Below are 16257 nucleotides of genomic sequence, written 5' to 3'. Positions count from 1 at the left end.
GAAGCATTAGTGTGGTCTTCACAGATATGTGGTCTCTTATCGGTCTACATTTCATAGTATATTCAATTCAATTCAATTCAATTCAATTTTATTTATATAGCGCCAGATTACAACAATTGTCATCTCAAGGCACTTAAGTAATATAGTCCAATTCAAGCCAATTGCAATTCAATTCATTGTAATCATAATCCAATTAATTCATATAGAGCCAATTCAAAAAATTAATATCCTAGCTAAGGAAACCAACAGATTGCACCGAAAGTTGTCTTCAGTCCAATCTCCCGTCCTGAGCATGCCTGTGGCGACTGTGGAAAGGAACGACTCCCTTTTAACAGGAAGAAACCTCTGGCAGAACCAGACTCAGGAAGGGTGGCCATCCGCCTCGACCAGCTGGGGTTTGAGAAGACAGAAAAGAGGGAAAAGAAGGGGGAAAAACACCATAACGCCATTCAAAGGATATCTGTTGGAACAGGGAAACATACGTTAATAACCACAATAATGTCACATGTACATAAAATCAATTGTGAAATTAAACAGGGGGAAAAAAGAGAGCAAAGTGAGGAAAGGTGTGACAGATGAGGTCCCCCAGCAGTCTAAGCCTATAGCAGCTTAACTATGGGATGTTTCAGGATTACCTGAGCCATCCCTAACTATAAGCTTTATCGAAAAGGAAAGTTTTAAGCCTAATCTTAAAAGTGGAAAGGGTGTCTGCTTCCCGGACATTTACTGGCAGCTTATTCCACAAGAGAGGGGCCTGATAACTGAAGGCTCTACCTCCCATTCTACTTTTAGAAACTCTGGGAACAACAAGTAAACCTGCAGTTTGGGAGCGAAGTGCTCTGTTAGGAAAATACCTTATAATTAAATCTTTAAGATATGATGGAGCTCGGTCATTAAGAACTTTATATGTGAGAAGAAGAATCTTAAATTCTATTCTGAATTTAACAGGGAGCCAATGAAGAGAAGCTAAAACTGGAGAAACATGATCTCTCCTGTTAGTTCTCATCAGAACTCTGGCTGCAGCATTTTGGATCAGCTGGAGGCTTTTCAGAGAATATGTGGGACAGCCCAATAATAAGGAATTACAGTAGTCCAATCTTGAAGTAACAAATGCATGAACTAGTTTCTCTGCATCACCCTGAGACAGGATGTTCCTGATTTTAGCAATATTACGAAGGTGAAAGAAGGCAGTCCTAGAAACCAGTTTTATATGTGCGTCAAATGATAAATTCTGGTCAAAAATAACTCCAAGGTTCCTCACTGTAGAACTAAAAGCCAGGGAAATACCATCTAGAGTAACTATATAACTAGACAATTTCTCCCTGAAGCGCTCAGGTCCAAAGAGAACAACTTCAGTTTTGTCTGAATTTAAAAGCAGACAGTTCTGAGTCATCCAGGTCTTTATGTCTTTAAGACAGGCTTGTTGTCTGACCAACCTGTTGGTTTCATCTGGTTTCATAGATAAGTACAGCTGAGTATCATCAGCATAACAATGGAAATTTATGCCATGCTGTCTGATAATGTTACCTAATGGAAGCATGTATAAAGTAAAAAGAATCAGTCCAAGCACAGAACCCTGAGGAACTCCATGACATACGCCAACATGTGAGGAAGATTCTTCATTTACAAGAACAAACTGGAATCTATCAGATAAATATGAGTTAAACCAGCCTAATGCAGTTCCTTTAATCCCAATAACATGTTCAAGTCTCTGTAACAGAATGCTGTGATCGATCGTATCAAATGCAGCACTGAGATCCAACAGGACAAGCACAGAAACAAGTCCGCTATCAGAGGCTAAGAGGAGATCATTGGTAACTTTCACCAGTGCTGTTTCTGTGCTATGATGCACTCTGAATCCTGACTGAAACTCTTCAAACAGATTATTTCTATGTAAATGATCACAAAGTTGAACTGCAACTATTTTTTCAAGAACTTTAGACAAAAAAGGGAGATTGGATCTAGGTCGATAATTAGCCAACACTTCTGAATCAAGAGTAGGTTTTTTAAGTAAAGGTTTAATTACAGCAACCTTAAAAGTCTGAGGTACATATCCTATCAACAAAGACCGATTGATCAAATCCAATATGGAAGTGTCAATTAAGGGGAAAACCTCCTTGAACAGTCTGGTTGGGATTGGGTCTAACATACAAGTTGATGGTTTAGAAGAGACTATTGCTGTTGTCAGCTCAGAAAGATCAACGGGACAGAAGCTGTCTAAATACAATTCAGGTTCGAAAGATACTTCTAAAGCTGCTCTACTTGATGATACATCAGTGATAATAATGGGAAGGATTCCATTAATCTTCTCTCTGATAGAAACAATTTTATTGATGAAGAATCTCATGAAATCATCACTGCTGAGAGTTAAAGGAATACATGGCTCAACAGAGCTCGGACTCTTTGTCAGCCTGGCAACAGTGCTGAAAAGAAACCTGGGATTATTCTTATTCTCTTCTATCAATAATGAATAATAAGCAGTTCTAGCTTTACGAAGTGCTTTCTTATACGTTATTAAACTATCTTTCCAGACTAATTGAGACTCTTCTATATTAGAGGAACGCCACTGTCTCTCCAGCTTTCTTGCAGTCTGCTTTAACGCACGCAGCTGTGAATTATACCAAGGAGCCAACCTCTTCTGACTGATTACCTTCCTTTTCAGAGGGGCAACATTGTCCAGTGTTGTACGCATTGAAGCTATAGTGCTGTCAACAAGAGAGTCAAGTTCTACTGGAGTAAAATGTAGGTAGCCGTCCTCTGTCATATCAGCACATGGCAGTGAAGAAAAGGATGATGAAATCAACTCTTTAAATCTGGTTACAGCATTCTCTGTATTCTTCTATATGTAGAATTATTCTCAGAAACCGTGTAGTCAAGTAATGTAAATTCAAAAGTTATTAAAAAATGGTCAGACAAGACAGGGTTATGAGAGAACACTGTTAACTGTTCACTCTCAATGCCATAAGTCAGCACAAGGTCAAGGGTATGATTAAAGCAGTGAGTAGGTCTGTGAACACTTTGAGAAAATCCAATAGAGTCTAATATAGAATTAAAGTTAATATTTAGGCTGTCATTTTCAACATCTACATGAATATTAAAGTCACCCACTACAATGACTTTATCTGTACTCAGCACTAACTGGGATAAAAACTGAGAATTCAGAGAGAAACTCAGAATAAGGGCCAGGTGGACGATACACAACAACAAACACAAGAGGTTTTTGTGATTTCCACTTTGGGTGGGAAAAACTGAGAATCAGAGATTCAAAAGAGCTAAAACTAATCTTGGGTCTAGGACTGATTAGTAACCCTGATCTGAAGATAGCTGCCACTCCTCCTCCTCTGCCTGTGGTTCGAGGAACGTGAACATTTAAATAGTCAGAGGGAGTTGATTCATTAATGCTAACATTATCCTCCTGCTGCAGCCAGGTTTCTGTAAAACAAAATATATCAATATGATGATCACAAATCAAATCATTCACTGACAGAGACTTCGAAGGGAGAGATCTAATATTCAGCAAACCACATTTAATAGTTTGATGTTTTTGTTCAGTTAAAGTTTTTGTTTTAAAATTTTTTTTTTGCACAAGAGGATTTGCTCCTTTTGTGTTTTTTTGATTGGGGGGGGGGCAGCATCAGGTGGGAAGCCGCAGAGAAGTGTGTAAGACTACAACTCTGCATCCTGGTCTCAACCCTGGGATGTCATGTTTTTGGATGACTAATAAATTCGTCCATATTTCTAGAAATGAGAAGAGCTCCTTCCAAAGTGGGATGGATGCCGTCTCTCCTCATCAGACCAGGTTTTCTCCAGAAAGATTGCCAATTATCTATGTAGCCCACGTTGTTTGCTGGACACCATCTAGACAACCAGCGATTGAATGAGGACATGCGGCTAAACATGTCATCACTGGTCAGATTTGGCAGGGGACCAGAGAAAACTACGTAGTCCGACATTGTTTTGGCAAAATTACACACCGATGCAACATTAATTTTAGTGACCTCCGATTGGCGTAACCGGGTGTCATTACCGCCGACGTGAATAACTATTTTACCGTATTTACGTTTATCCTTAGCCAGCAGTTTTAAATAGGATTCTATGTCGCCCGCTCTGGCCCCTGGAATGCATTTGACTATGGTCGCTGGTGTCGCTAATGCCACGTTTCTGACTATAGAGCTGCCAATTACCAGGGTTTTCCTGACAGTCACCCAGCCACTCTTAAGTCCCGGCTGCTCGGGATCTGCTCGGGGACGACTAACAGAGCTAGCTACGCTTGGTGGCTCCGCACTGACTAAAGGGGCCTGGCTCGCTATCGGGTGGTTTTCAACAGTGCAGAGCCGAGCTTCCAATTCAGATAACCTTGCCTCCAAAACTACAAAAAGACTACATTTGTTACATGTACCATTACCACTAAAGGAGGCAGAGGAGTAACTAAACATCTGACACACGGAGCAGGTGAAAGCAGGAGATAGAGGAAGAGAACTGGTAGCCATGCTAAGCTAGAGAACCCGACACACTGCTAAAAAGTGAAAAATAAAAACTAAAGATCTGTAAGAGTGAGTGTTAGAATATAACAAGTATGGGATAGAGTTAACTATGCAAGATGCGAAAATTATAGGGAGAAATAACAGATTATTAGTAGTTCAAGAGGAGCGAGAACTGTCACAGTGCACACACAAAGCAACAGGAAGTGATGCAATACGTCTTACCGCAAAGCAGTATCACGGCCTCAGGAGACAGCAGAATGCCTGTGTCCTAAAATCAGTTTTTTTATATATATATATGGCAGTCTGAAAGACAGAACCAAACCCAACACTGCTCAGAGATATTCCACATGAGAACCATCCACCATGTCAAACACAACATAGACAGGGAGTTGTTTGTCTGTTGTGTTCATTTTTGCTGATATAATGAAATTTACTTGAGTTTCTGTTAGTGTCTCTAAGATAATCAGCTGTCATTCATTGAGTCCACAGACACAGAAGTGTTTGTTTGTGTTGTCTAACAGAACCACGTGGAAGGCTTTGACCATTCAGTTGGAATACTTAAAAATAATTCTTAATCTGTTGAATAATGACTAGTTTAATGTGTGCAGTCTGAAAAGGGTTGGTCATTTTTTTCACCCAAAGAGAATCATTGCTTTCTATTTCTAACTTTTTTGCTTTTACAGCTGTCAGTGTCACTGCTTTGTTTCATGTTTAGCTACTGTAGAACTGGATCTTTCTGTTTGGCAGTGATGGAATAGATGAAAACAGATTATCACTTTGTTAGATGACAAGAAATGACTGAACATAATCTCCTTTTGAGCCTGGTGTGGTCATTATTGTTGCTGTATTATTAACTAGAGTGATTGAAAATTTAAAACAAAATGGATTGTAATGTGTAGTCTTCTGTGTTTTGGTGTGGATTCTTTGTCATCCAGGTCATTGTAATCCTAAGAACTTGAATTAGGACATCTGGATTTCTTTGTCTTGAAAGGCTTCTTCAGTTCGATGCTAGTTGGTGGAGGATATGCGGCTGATGCCCCACACAAACTAGTTTAGAACTGAGGAAGCCTTTCGGAAGAGAGGTAAAACAGCAAAGAAGTCCAGTTACTCTGATTCAAGCTTTTAGAATTAGCTTTCTGTATTATAAAGCTACAAGATTCTTTATATCCAAGTGGTTTGAAAGAGCCCACCTCTGCTAGGAAGTACTGTTCTTGGTCTACAGTTAGGTACTCAGCAATAGTCTGATATAACTTGGTTAAGACATTTGTGTGATGCTGCCATGTTGACATCATATTCCCAGTAAGTAATGATTAAGTTAAACTATGACTTATACTTACTTAGTTGATGTGTTGTTGTCTGACAAACACCAACCTATTTCATGTGTGACTAATGATTCACTCCTTCCTATGTAAAAAGTGGCCTCAGAAAAACGATATATGGAAGAAACTGACACATGTTCACAGTTTGTTGAAAGTGAACCAAAAGGACAAATCTTATCATAATGTCATTATGAATGAATGAGTGAAAATTCAGTTTGATTAAGAAAGGCTTTTGATTGTATGACTAATAATGTTAAGATAGTTAAAAGTATTAAGAGTCCACTTTGGCTCAGACTTATGCAGCATCCACTGACATGCAGGTAATCAAGTGGACATTAATGGAGTATTGATTGCTCACTTTGTGCTACTTGTTCCACCTTCATTTTGTTGAATATGTTTCCTGCTTCTTTTAACTGCAGCAGATTCATCTGACCCAGCACCACATGTATTTGTTAAGTAGAATCACAGTACTTGCCTCACTCAGTCTGTGAAAACTGAGCAAACCACACAATGCCTCACTACACACTCAGACGCACAGGCACATTTACTCTCACTTGACATCACCAGAGAGCATCAACGCTGCTGTTACATTAATGCAGTGTCACCCAGGGGTGCGTCGGCTGAGAAAAGCTGCATCATAACACACTTGAGTTCTTTGCTCTCCAGTACATCGTGGATAACATATGACGACAATTTGTGCTGCAAGAGACCTGCCTCACTGACTCACTTTGAAGAATGATGATGTATTTTCAACAGAAGCACATTTCAGGAAGATATGCCAAGGAAAACATATCCATCTTTGTATGTTTATGAAAAGAAGTCAGTTAGAGGATTTAAAACATTGAGTAGTTGTCTTGACATTTATGCTAATTTTCAGGTTGGTTGAGAGGGATCCTAAGCATCAAAGTCACAACTGAGAGGTGCTAAAATGCTCTCATGAGCAGAGGGGAATGGAGTGATATCTATCTGTGGTTAGTACAGATGGAAACAACTGTCCTATTGCACATAGTCTTACATTTAATATTTTAGAGGTCAAAGTTGTTTTTCATCTACTTATTTTTGCTTCTATCTTATCGTGTTTTCAGCTACACTGAGGCTTGTTAGGCAGAGACTTAATTTCTTGGTGATTATAGAGGAAGGATAGGAATGCAGCCACCATCTCTAGCTCTGATAGTAAGTTTAAATTGGCACCACTGGTACTTTTGAGTCATTTATGCATTTGTTATGTGATGGAACATGCGTTGTCTTAACTCACTACATAAGAAAGTTTTATATATTTTTTTCTTTTATGAAAGTTGTTCATGCCCTTCAGTTGTTGTCTCAACTCAGCAAAGAACACTGTGAGCAAAGCATCTTGTCACAGTAAAAGGCAAGGTCTCTTGATAGCAACACTGCGTTATCTTGCCCAGGTCATGTGTATAAAGACTCCCTGCAGCTGCAGCCTTTTGTCTCTAAACCTGCAGACTGCCATGCTTTCTGTATGACTGATGGACCTTTCTTGCAAGACATAAATACATAAAAGACAACTTAGTTGTTCTTCTCGTATTAAGACTCACCGTAGAAAAATTTCCACAACAGTTGCAAGCGGGCTTAGTGCCTCAGTAGCTATAGTAGCTACTGGTTAGAGCAGTCTCAAAGGAGACTGAACCTGTAGCGCACCCAAAGTGCAGGTGTGCACGTAGAGAAATCTGTGAAGAGATCTCTTCCCGGAGGTGAAATTCCTAGTCTATTTTTTCATTTATCAATCCAGTCTGTCGACATGGTGCGGTGTTACTCCCACGGTTGTGACGTGCTTATTGCAGCTCAGCCGTCAATCAAGCTTTTTTCACTCAGCTGCTCTTTAGGAATACGGAGAAGTACACGTGTGAGGCACTCAGAATAAAGTTCAATTCAAAGCTGAAAGGTTTCGCTTATTAGAGACATTAGTGCCCCAAAAAGTGTCCTCTACAATATTACAAAACCCAACCCATCCCCCTTGTAGAACCCACAGGTATTGGCCCATAGATGTTTATGCATGTTTATGTTTATGCATTTAGCAGACACTTTTATCCAAAGTGACTTACAAATGAGGATATAACATTACAGCTAACATCAAAGCTGACAATAAGCTACATAAAAGGAAACCACAAGTCAGACTCTGTTAGAGGTGACAGGGGTGACACTGTTGAGATAGAGTGCAGGCAGAGAGGGAAGTACAGAAAGGTAAAGTGTAGTAGAGGGGGTAGGGAAGTAAAGAAGATGTTATCTGGTATGTCATTCCACCATCGTGGAACGACACACGAAAAGACTGTCCTAAGCATGGTGTAGGTAGACGACAATCCTGTGACGAGCGGAGTGACCAAGTTGTGACATAACCCTTTCAAAGAGCATTCAAGTAGATGGGAGCCCTTCCATTAAGGACTTTGTAGGCTAACATCAGTGACTTGAATTTAATGCAGGCGACTATGGGTAGCCAGTGGAGTTCAATGAACAGAGGGGTGATATCCTGCGAGAGCTCTTTTCGGCTGATCGAAGACCAGATGCGCCGCCACGTTCTGGACCATCTGCAGTGGTTTCACAGCACAGGCTGGATGTAACATAACAAGGTGAACAAAAAAGCCTCTTGGACCCAAGATGTTCACTACATCAACTTCAAATGTAGTCAGAAAACTGATAACACGTTGACAACCCCTCATTTTGAAAACTGTGACTTTCGTTGGATGATGTGTCTGTTGCAGCATGGCGAATTTTGATTTCACACCATGAAGAGCCAATAATCTTGTAATGAAGGAGTTATAATTCAAGTGATTGGAAAAAAAGTAATCAGTATAGATCATGTCCCTTCCTGAGCAGATCTACACTCCAACCCTGGCTTTAGCCATGCCCACAAATAACAGGAAGTCCAACTGTTTCACACTTTGTGGTCCTGTTGCCAAAGGATTAAGGTTTTACACTTTAAAGTTTGTAAGCTGTGACCTTGTCACATGTCATCATGAAATCATGCTAAATCTAGATGACATGAAATCATCAAGCTTTTTTGATTGATGATAGCAACACTATCATCAAGACCTGATGATAGTCAGACCTGATGATAGCTAGACCTGACATGATTTCGGCTGAACAAAATTCAGAATTATTGTTAAATGTCTTCAGTGCAAATTGTGATGTTTCCATGAAACAAAAATTGGATGTTCTTCCAATCTATACCACTTTTTGGATGACAGTCAGCCCCTTAACAGATGTACAAGTCAATATTTTGTCATCGCCATTGGTCCACCCACTTATAAAACAACATCTCTTTGTATAAGGAAGTACATATATCTGGGACATAAAACATGTAATCTGCGCCAAATTTAGCATGCATGATCAAAGTCCCATGCTGAACACAATCACATGCCAATACTGTTTCATCAGCAAAAGCCCCACCCACTTAAAAATGGAATTCACATGGTTTAAACTATTATATAAACTAAAAAGTCACTCCAAAACATACACTTTAAACTATGGTTAGTATTTCTCCCTCATGTTTTCAATATGTTATTTAAGATGCTTCCAGTTAAATGACAGTCCTTTGCCATGAAATAGGTAGTAGATGTTAGTCAGAAGTGCGCTGTCCTACACAACTCGAAATTTGTATGATACATAACAGTCCCGGATGGATTAAGTTTGCATATCAGTACCAACTAACATTCGCATTGTCACCGAATGGCTGCTTGAATTAAGCAATCTCTGTCTCTTTCAAGCGCTTTGCCTGATGAGCCCACGCCCGAGTACCTCTGATTCCCTCACTCGTACCACTGGCCAATGGTCAAGGATGTAAGGGCCTTTATCAATGCTTGCAGCTTTGATAGTTTTTAATGTTTTGTTGCTTCTATTTAATTGTTTTAATGTTGTTGTGACAGTTAGCACTGTCTCCTCACAGCAAGGTTCCTTGTTCAAATCCCGGCTGGTGCCTCTCTGTGTGGTTCTGTCAGGGCACTTTGGCTTTCTGCCACTGTCCAAAAACATTTATGTTAGGTTGATTAGTGATTCTAAAGTGACCACAGAAGTGAGTGTACATGCTGTCTCTATGTGGCCCTGTGATGGACTGGTGACCTGTCCAGAGTGCACCAGTTTACATCACTTTGGTCACTGGCAGTTGCTTTAGATATGCTTTATGAATAAACTGGTTCTGACTTGATTTGACAAAGTGCCTTGAATTGGTTAGAGTGGCTTGCAAAACTATTCACCTACTGTGGCCTTTTTTCCTATTTTTTGTGTTACAACATGATAGCTGAATGGATTTTTCAGGGGAGATATCATGTGAATGATCTGCAAAAAACTGTCCAAATTGGTGAATTGAAATGGGAAAAAAGAAGACTTGCTTTTCTAAATTCTAAAAACTACAAAAAAAAGGAAAAAACACATGTATACCCTTTTCACACCCCTAAATAAGATCTGGTGCCACCAATTACCTTTAAAATTAAGCATTTCTCTTAACAGGAGCCATTTTTGGAGCAGCGGGTATAGAAAATGAATGAGTGAATGCACACACCTTAATGTTGAAGCACAGATCATATTACTCCGCAAGGCTCGTGACTATGGTGGCCGTAATGCTCAATCCATCAAGCAGTGCAGCTTCATAGCTTACCAAAGCCGTCCTAAAACATTTTGAGAGATTTTTGAGCGCTGTGTACCACATATGTAGCCAGGAGCCAGGTTTTTGTTAGAGAAGAAATTTTATGATCAATATTGAGATTGTTTAACAGTTAAGATTACAAGGAAAGAGCTCAAATATTATAGTACGACACATTTAATTGTCTTTGAAGTTGGCTGCAAGTAACAGCATGGTTCAGTAGTCACTTGTGACATTTTGACATGTCAAGTTGTTTATTTTTTTTAGGGGTATCTAACAGTGGTAAAAGAGAAATGAAGTAACTCCATGCAGTTGGATGACAAGGCAGGTTTCTTTAAACTATGTAAATCTTGTTTGTAAATGGAATCACATAAGAGGAAGAGGGTATATTTGTCAGCCATTTGGGAATGAAAAGCCCCCCCCCCTACAAAAAAAAAACCTCATAATGACCAGATTACTTCTAAAAAGTGTGGGTTTAGCTGGCTAACTTAAAACTAAGCCAACTTCGTGCTTCTAGCCTAGCTAGCCTTGCTAGTTTAGCATGCTCACAGCAGCTTTGCTTGCCTCTACATGTTTTGGCCAGCAGTGTCTGTTGGCCTGTTTGCAGCGCAGTGCTCCTGTCCCTACTCCAGATCCATATACTGAATTATTGATAAACTGGGGCTCACAAAAACACAGAGAGAAAGAGTAGCACCCATAGAAAGCCATAGTGACCCAGAAGAAGGGGAAATTACTTTGAACAGAAGAAGGCACACCCAAAGGATAGGCTGAGGAAGAAGAGAGTCAGAGAGGATTGGAAGCAGAGAGACACAGATTGAAGAAATTAGAGCCTGCCTCACTGAACTCAATGCGGATCAGCAACACCAGATACTTTTATTTATTCAGATGGTGCTGTGCATGAGAACAGGAGCTGGCCACCACAGGGACAATCTATGCTGCCTGCCTTTACCTCCAACATGGAGGTGGACTCTCCCACTATAGTTGTTGGAGAGACCACAGAGTGCCAGTGACGGGGTCCTTTAAGGACATAAGAGATATTCTGTTCCGTGTTTCTTTTTATTTTTTTTTATTTCGGGCCCAAGTTACAGTTGCAAGGGAAGCAGATTCCAGTCAGTTTTCCAAATGAGCAGAATTTGAAGCCTCACTGAAGTTAAGCCAGTAAGTTAGTGTTACTTGTGTCACCACAGACCTGTTGGTTGTTTAATATGCTCCTCAGAGTTGAATCACCAGAAATTCATTTATAGTAATAATGTTACTAGCTGCTGTATAATGTTCTTGGTAAATCTCAGACCTGAACAGCCAGGTCCTTGTGAAGACCAGATGCATAGCAGAGCCAATAATACTAGTCCATTCATCATTTGGCTTTAGAAAGATACACTTGATGTATTTCTAAACAATGGAATACCGCATGATTTAAATAAGATTTTTTAAAGAAATATAAAGAAATATAAGCTTTCACAGCTAAAAGCTGACTTAAATTGTCAGACGAAGTTTTATAAGTATCTCTTGATGTCTTCTTTTTTAAAAAGTTTTCCAGAACGAAACAAGTTTTTTGTTGAATGTTAAGGAGATTTTTTTTATGGTTAATGGAATTTTAGTCTGGGTTAAATTACAACATTTGACCAAATTATTTGGATAGTCTGACTGGAAGCAGACTTAAAAAGACACTACAGCAAGCTAAGGTGGAGTACAAGAAAAAGGTAGAGAGACAGCTGGAGAACAGTAACACCAAGGAGGTGTGGAGGGGCATTAGGACCATCGCTGGATACAGACTGAAGAACTCTGTCTGTGGAAGGTGATGTGGACAGAGCCAATCCTTTCAACCAATATTACAACAGGTTTGATAGTGTGGCTTTTTCCACCTCTGCTGCTACTCCCTCCACCCCCACCACTTCAGCTGCTTCCTCCATACTGCTTCCCCTGCCCAGCTGTACTTCCACCTCAATGGCAACTCGCATCGCCAAGCCTCCTCCTCTGCCTGACTGCACCTCCATCTCTGCAGAAACTCTCACCAACAGGCTTCTTCTGTCCAGCTGTACCTCCACCTCTACGGCAGCTTCCACCACCAGGCCTCCTGAGCCAAGCTACACCTCCACCTCTGCGGCAGCTTCCACCTCCATGCATCCTGAGCACAACTGTACATCCACCTCTACGGCAGCTTCCACCACCAGGCCTCCTGAACACGGCTGCACCTCCACATCTGTGGCAGCTACAACCTCGAGGCCTCCTCAGTCTAGCTGCATCTCCACCTCTGCAGCAACTCCCACCACTAGCCCTCCTCCGTCCAGCTGCACCCCCATCCCAATCTTTATGATTGATAACAACATCACTCCTGTCGCTATTCCCTCCGCTACAACCTCTGTGTCTAACTATAGAGGAGGTTGGAGCTGAGCTCAGGAGACTTCAGTCAGGGAGGGCTGCAGGCCCAGATGGAGGGACTGTGCTGGTCAATTAGCGGTCCCTCTTCAGAGGCTCTTCAGTATGAGCCTTCAGATGGAAAAAGTGCCGTTTCTATGGAAAAACCTATCTCGTACCGGTGACCAAATTATGGCAACCGGTGGAGCTGAATGACTACAGACTGGTGGCTTTGATATCATGAAGACCTTGGAGAGACTCCTTGTTCGTTGCATGAGATTGCAGGTTGCTGAGGATCCTGACCCCTCCTATTTGCCTACCAAAAACACATAGCAGTGGAAGACGCAATTCTGTACATGCTGCATTGGGCATATGGTTATCTGGATGTCCCTGGTTCATATGTAAGAATCATGTTCTTTGACTTCTCCAGTGCCTTCAACACCACACAGCCTCCCATACAGAAAGACAAGCCTTTAGGTATTGGTGTGGCCCCCTCCCTGACATTGTGGATTATAGACTATCTGACTGCCAAACCACAGTATGTCAGGATGGGGAGATGTGTTTCTGGAACACTGGAATGGAGTACTGGGGCTCCGCTCCTTTCTTTTCACCCTGTACACATCGGACTTCGGGTACAACTCAGAGTCCTGCCACATACAGAAGTATTCTGATTATACGGCTATTGTGGCATGTGTGCGTGGTGGACAGGAAAAGGAGTACAGGGACCTTGTGGAGTGCTTCAATGACTGGATCAAAAAGAAATGTTTGCTCCTGAACACTACCAAGACCAAAGAGCTGGTGGTGGACTTGAGGAGATCTAAAACCCCATATCAGTCAGCATGCATTGATGGAGGGGTGATAGAGACTGTTCAGACCTGCAAATACTGGCGGTGGTGCTGGATAATAAACTGGAGTGGTCTGCCAACATAGAAGCAGTATACAGGAGAGACCAGAGCCGTCTCTTCTGAGGTCCTTCAATGTCTGCAGTGACATGATTTGCATGTTTTATCACACTATCATTGAGAGTGCACTGTTCTATGCTGTTGTCTACTAGGGGAGTTGCACTACAGACAAAAACAGTAGTCGCCTGGACAAGCTGGTGAAAAACGCCAGTTCTGTGGTAGGCAGAAGACCCTCTCAGTGCTGTGGTGGAGCAACGGATGAGGAGGCAATTATATTCTGCTTTGGAGAATGATAAACATCCTCTCCACTGCATCTTGGCAGGACAGAGGAGCAGCTGCAGTGAAAGGCTCATCTCTCTGAGCTGCATTACTGAGAGGTTCAGGAGGTCCTTTGTCCCCACAGCCATAAGGCTTTTTAACTGTGACTGCTGACATGTTCTTCTCAAATTGTATTTATTTATTCAGTCATTTATTATTATTATTGTTATTAGTTGTAGTACTGTTGTTGTTGTCTAATATACAATAATTGTAGCTAAACTTTTCTGAGCTACTTGACTAATTTGAATTTCCCCCACTAGAGGATGATTAAAGTATTTTTCTATTCTATTCTATTCTATTCTATTCTATCCATCCATCCATTTTCTATACCCGTTTAATCCGTCGGTCAGGGCACGGGGGGGCTGGAGCCTATCCCAGCGGTCATCGGGCGAGGTACACCCTGCACAGGTCTCCAGTCCATCACAGGGCCACACAGAGACAAATGAGACAAACAACCACAGACACGCTCACACTCACTCCTAAGGACAATTTTAGAGACACCAATTAACCTAACATGCATGTTTTTGGATGGTGGGAGGAAGCCCATGTATACACGGGGATGCAAACATGCAAACTCCACACAGAAATGCCCCAGCCAGGAGTTGAACCTTGAACCCTCTCGCTGTGAGGCGACAGTGCTAACCCTATTCTCTTCTATTCTATTTAAAAAGTGTAATCCTTTGTAATGTGAGAGTCATGGATCAAAGTGCATTTTAAATGCGTACTGCCACGTCTTGACAACCAAGGGACACATGTGCTCCCAAGTTTAAAAAGCCAGGAGCGCATAAAGAATGTCAGAGGTGTAGTAGAAATGTATGACATAATGTGTTTTTGTTGTACGTGATATAAGAACATATAATAGCTGAAAAATCAAAGTACCGTTACGTGAAAAAAAAAGTAATGCTTCTTTCAGTTAAAAGCTTTTGTGTAATAATATATGATCTGTTCCAAACCATGTTATTATTTTTCAGTGTGTGAAAAACTAAGTCTGCCCTTACTGCTTACGCAAAAATTAAGGATGGTAAATGGCAGTCAGGTGCTGCAAATCAATGGACATGATTAAGTGATCATCAAATGTGTGCACCTTTGTAAAAGCAGAAGTTTTGGGGAGTTTGCTGGTGTGGAGCATTCAGACAGGGAGGAAAGACATCAGCAATGATCTTAGAGAAGCAATTGTTGCTGCCCATCAATCTGGGAAGGGTTATAAGGCCATTTTCAATCTATTTGGAGTCCATCATTCTGCAGAGAGAAAGATTATTCACAAGTGGAAAACATTTAAAACAGCTGTCAATCTTCACCCCCAGTTCACCCCAAGGTCAAAAACCCAAGAGCTACATCATCACAATCCAAAACTTGGCTGAAACTGGGTCATCAATAGGACAATGATCCCAAACACAGCAGCAAATATACAATAGAATGTCTAAAAAAGAAAAGAGGCGTTGCAATGGTCCAGTCAAAGTCCAGACCTCAACCTGATTGAAATGCTGTGGTTGGACCTTAAGACAGCTGCACATAAACCAATGCTTCAAACCTCAATTAACTGAAGCAACATTGGAAAGAAGAGTGGGGCAAAATTCCTCCTCTATAAATGTTGTTGCTTGACTGAACTTAGGTCCTGTAATATCTGTGATAAAGAGTACAATCTGCTTTGCAGCCATCTGTTGGGGCAGCAGCATCAGAGCCAGTGTCTGAAAAACTGACAAATAAGACTGGCACTTATTTTTTCAGTGGTTCCTTGCGAAATGCCACTCTTGATTGTACGAAGCAGAATATTGCAAAAGCTGCTCAACACAATGGATCATATCACACATCATCTGCTTCACATTTGGATCAAACATCTAAGTGTTATCAGTCAGAGGCTGCTTCAGCTCAACTTCAACAAATAATGTTACAGGAGGTGCTCACAGTAATTACTACACGTGGACTGTTTAACGATGGCTAATAACTGTTAAATGGTAAATGGACTTGTACTTGTATAGCGCTTTTCTAGTCTAGCTGACCACTCAAAGCGCTTCACTACATGCCGCATTCACCCCACTCACACACATTCATACAGCACGTCTTAGGATATAACTACGTGCTTTCTAAGCATTCACACACATTCATACCCCCAATGATACACTGGGGGAGCAACGTGTGGTTCAGTGTCTTGCCCAAGGACGCTTCGACATGTATCCTGGGGAAGCCAGAGTCGAACCACCGACCTTCCGATTGGTGGGCGACTGCTCTTCCTCCTGAGCTACAGCCGCCCACTGTTTTTCCGCTGTTTTGATTGTTCATGCTGC

General features: G+C 41.2%; 1 protein-coding gene across 2 annotated transcripts in view; it reads left to right on the top strand.

The window, feature by feature from the left end:
- usp2a (ubiquitin specific peptidase 2a) overlaps nt 1-16257 on the top strand; it is a 62913-nt gene that overhangs the window by 1790 nt on the left and 44866 nt on the right. Inside the window, exon 1 of one of the 2 annotated variants that reach the window (XM_072393073.1) lies at nt 6897-6976. The exons of the other annotated variant lie outside the window; for it this stretch is intronic. The gene's annotated coding sequence lies outside the window, so the exon portion shown is untranslated. Of the gene's footprint in view, nt 1-6896; nt 6977-16257 lie in introns of those variants that run through there. 2 annotated transcript variants of the gene reach the window in all.

The sequence above is a fragment of the Leuresthes tenuis genome, unplaced genomic scaffold (assembly GCF_036924035.1).
Source record: "Leuresthes tenuis unplaced genomic scaffold, fLeuTen1.0.hap1 SCAF_9, whole genome shotgun sequence".
In the NCBI taxonomy this organism is placed as follows: Eukaryota; Metazoa; Chordata; class Actinopteri; order Atheriniformes; family Atherinopsidae; genus Leuresthes; species Leuresthes tenuis.
This window is presented reverse-complemented; position numbering and strand designations above follow the sequence as displayed.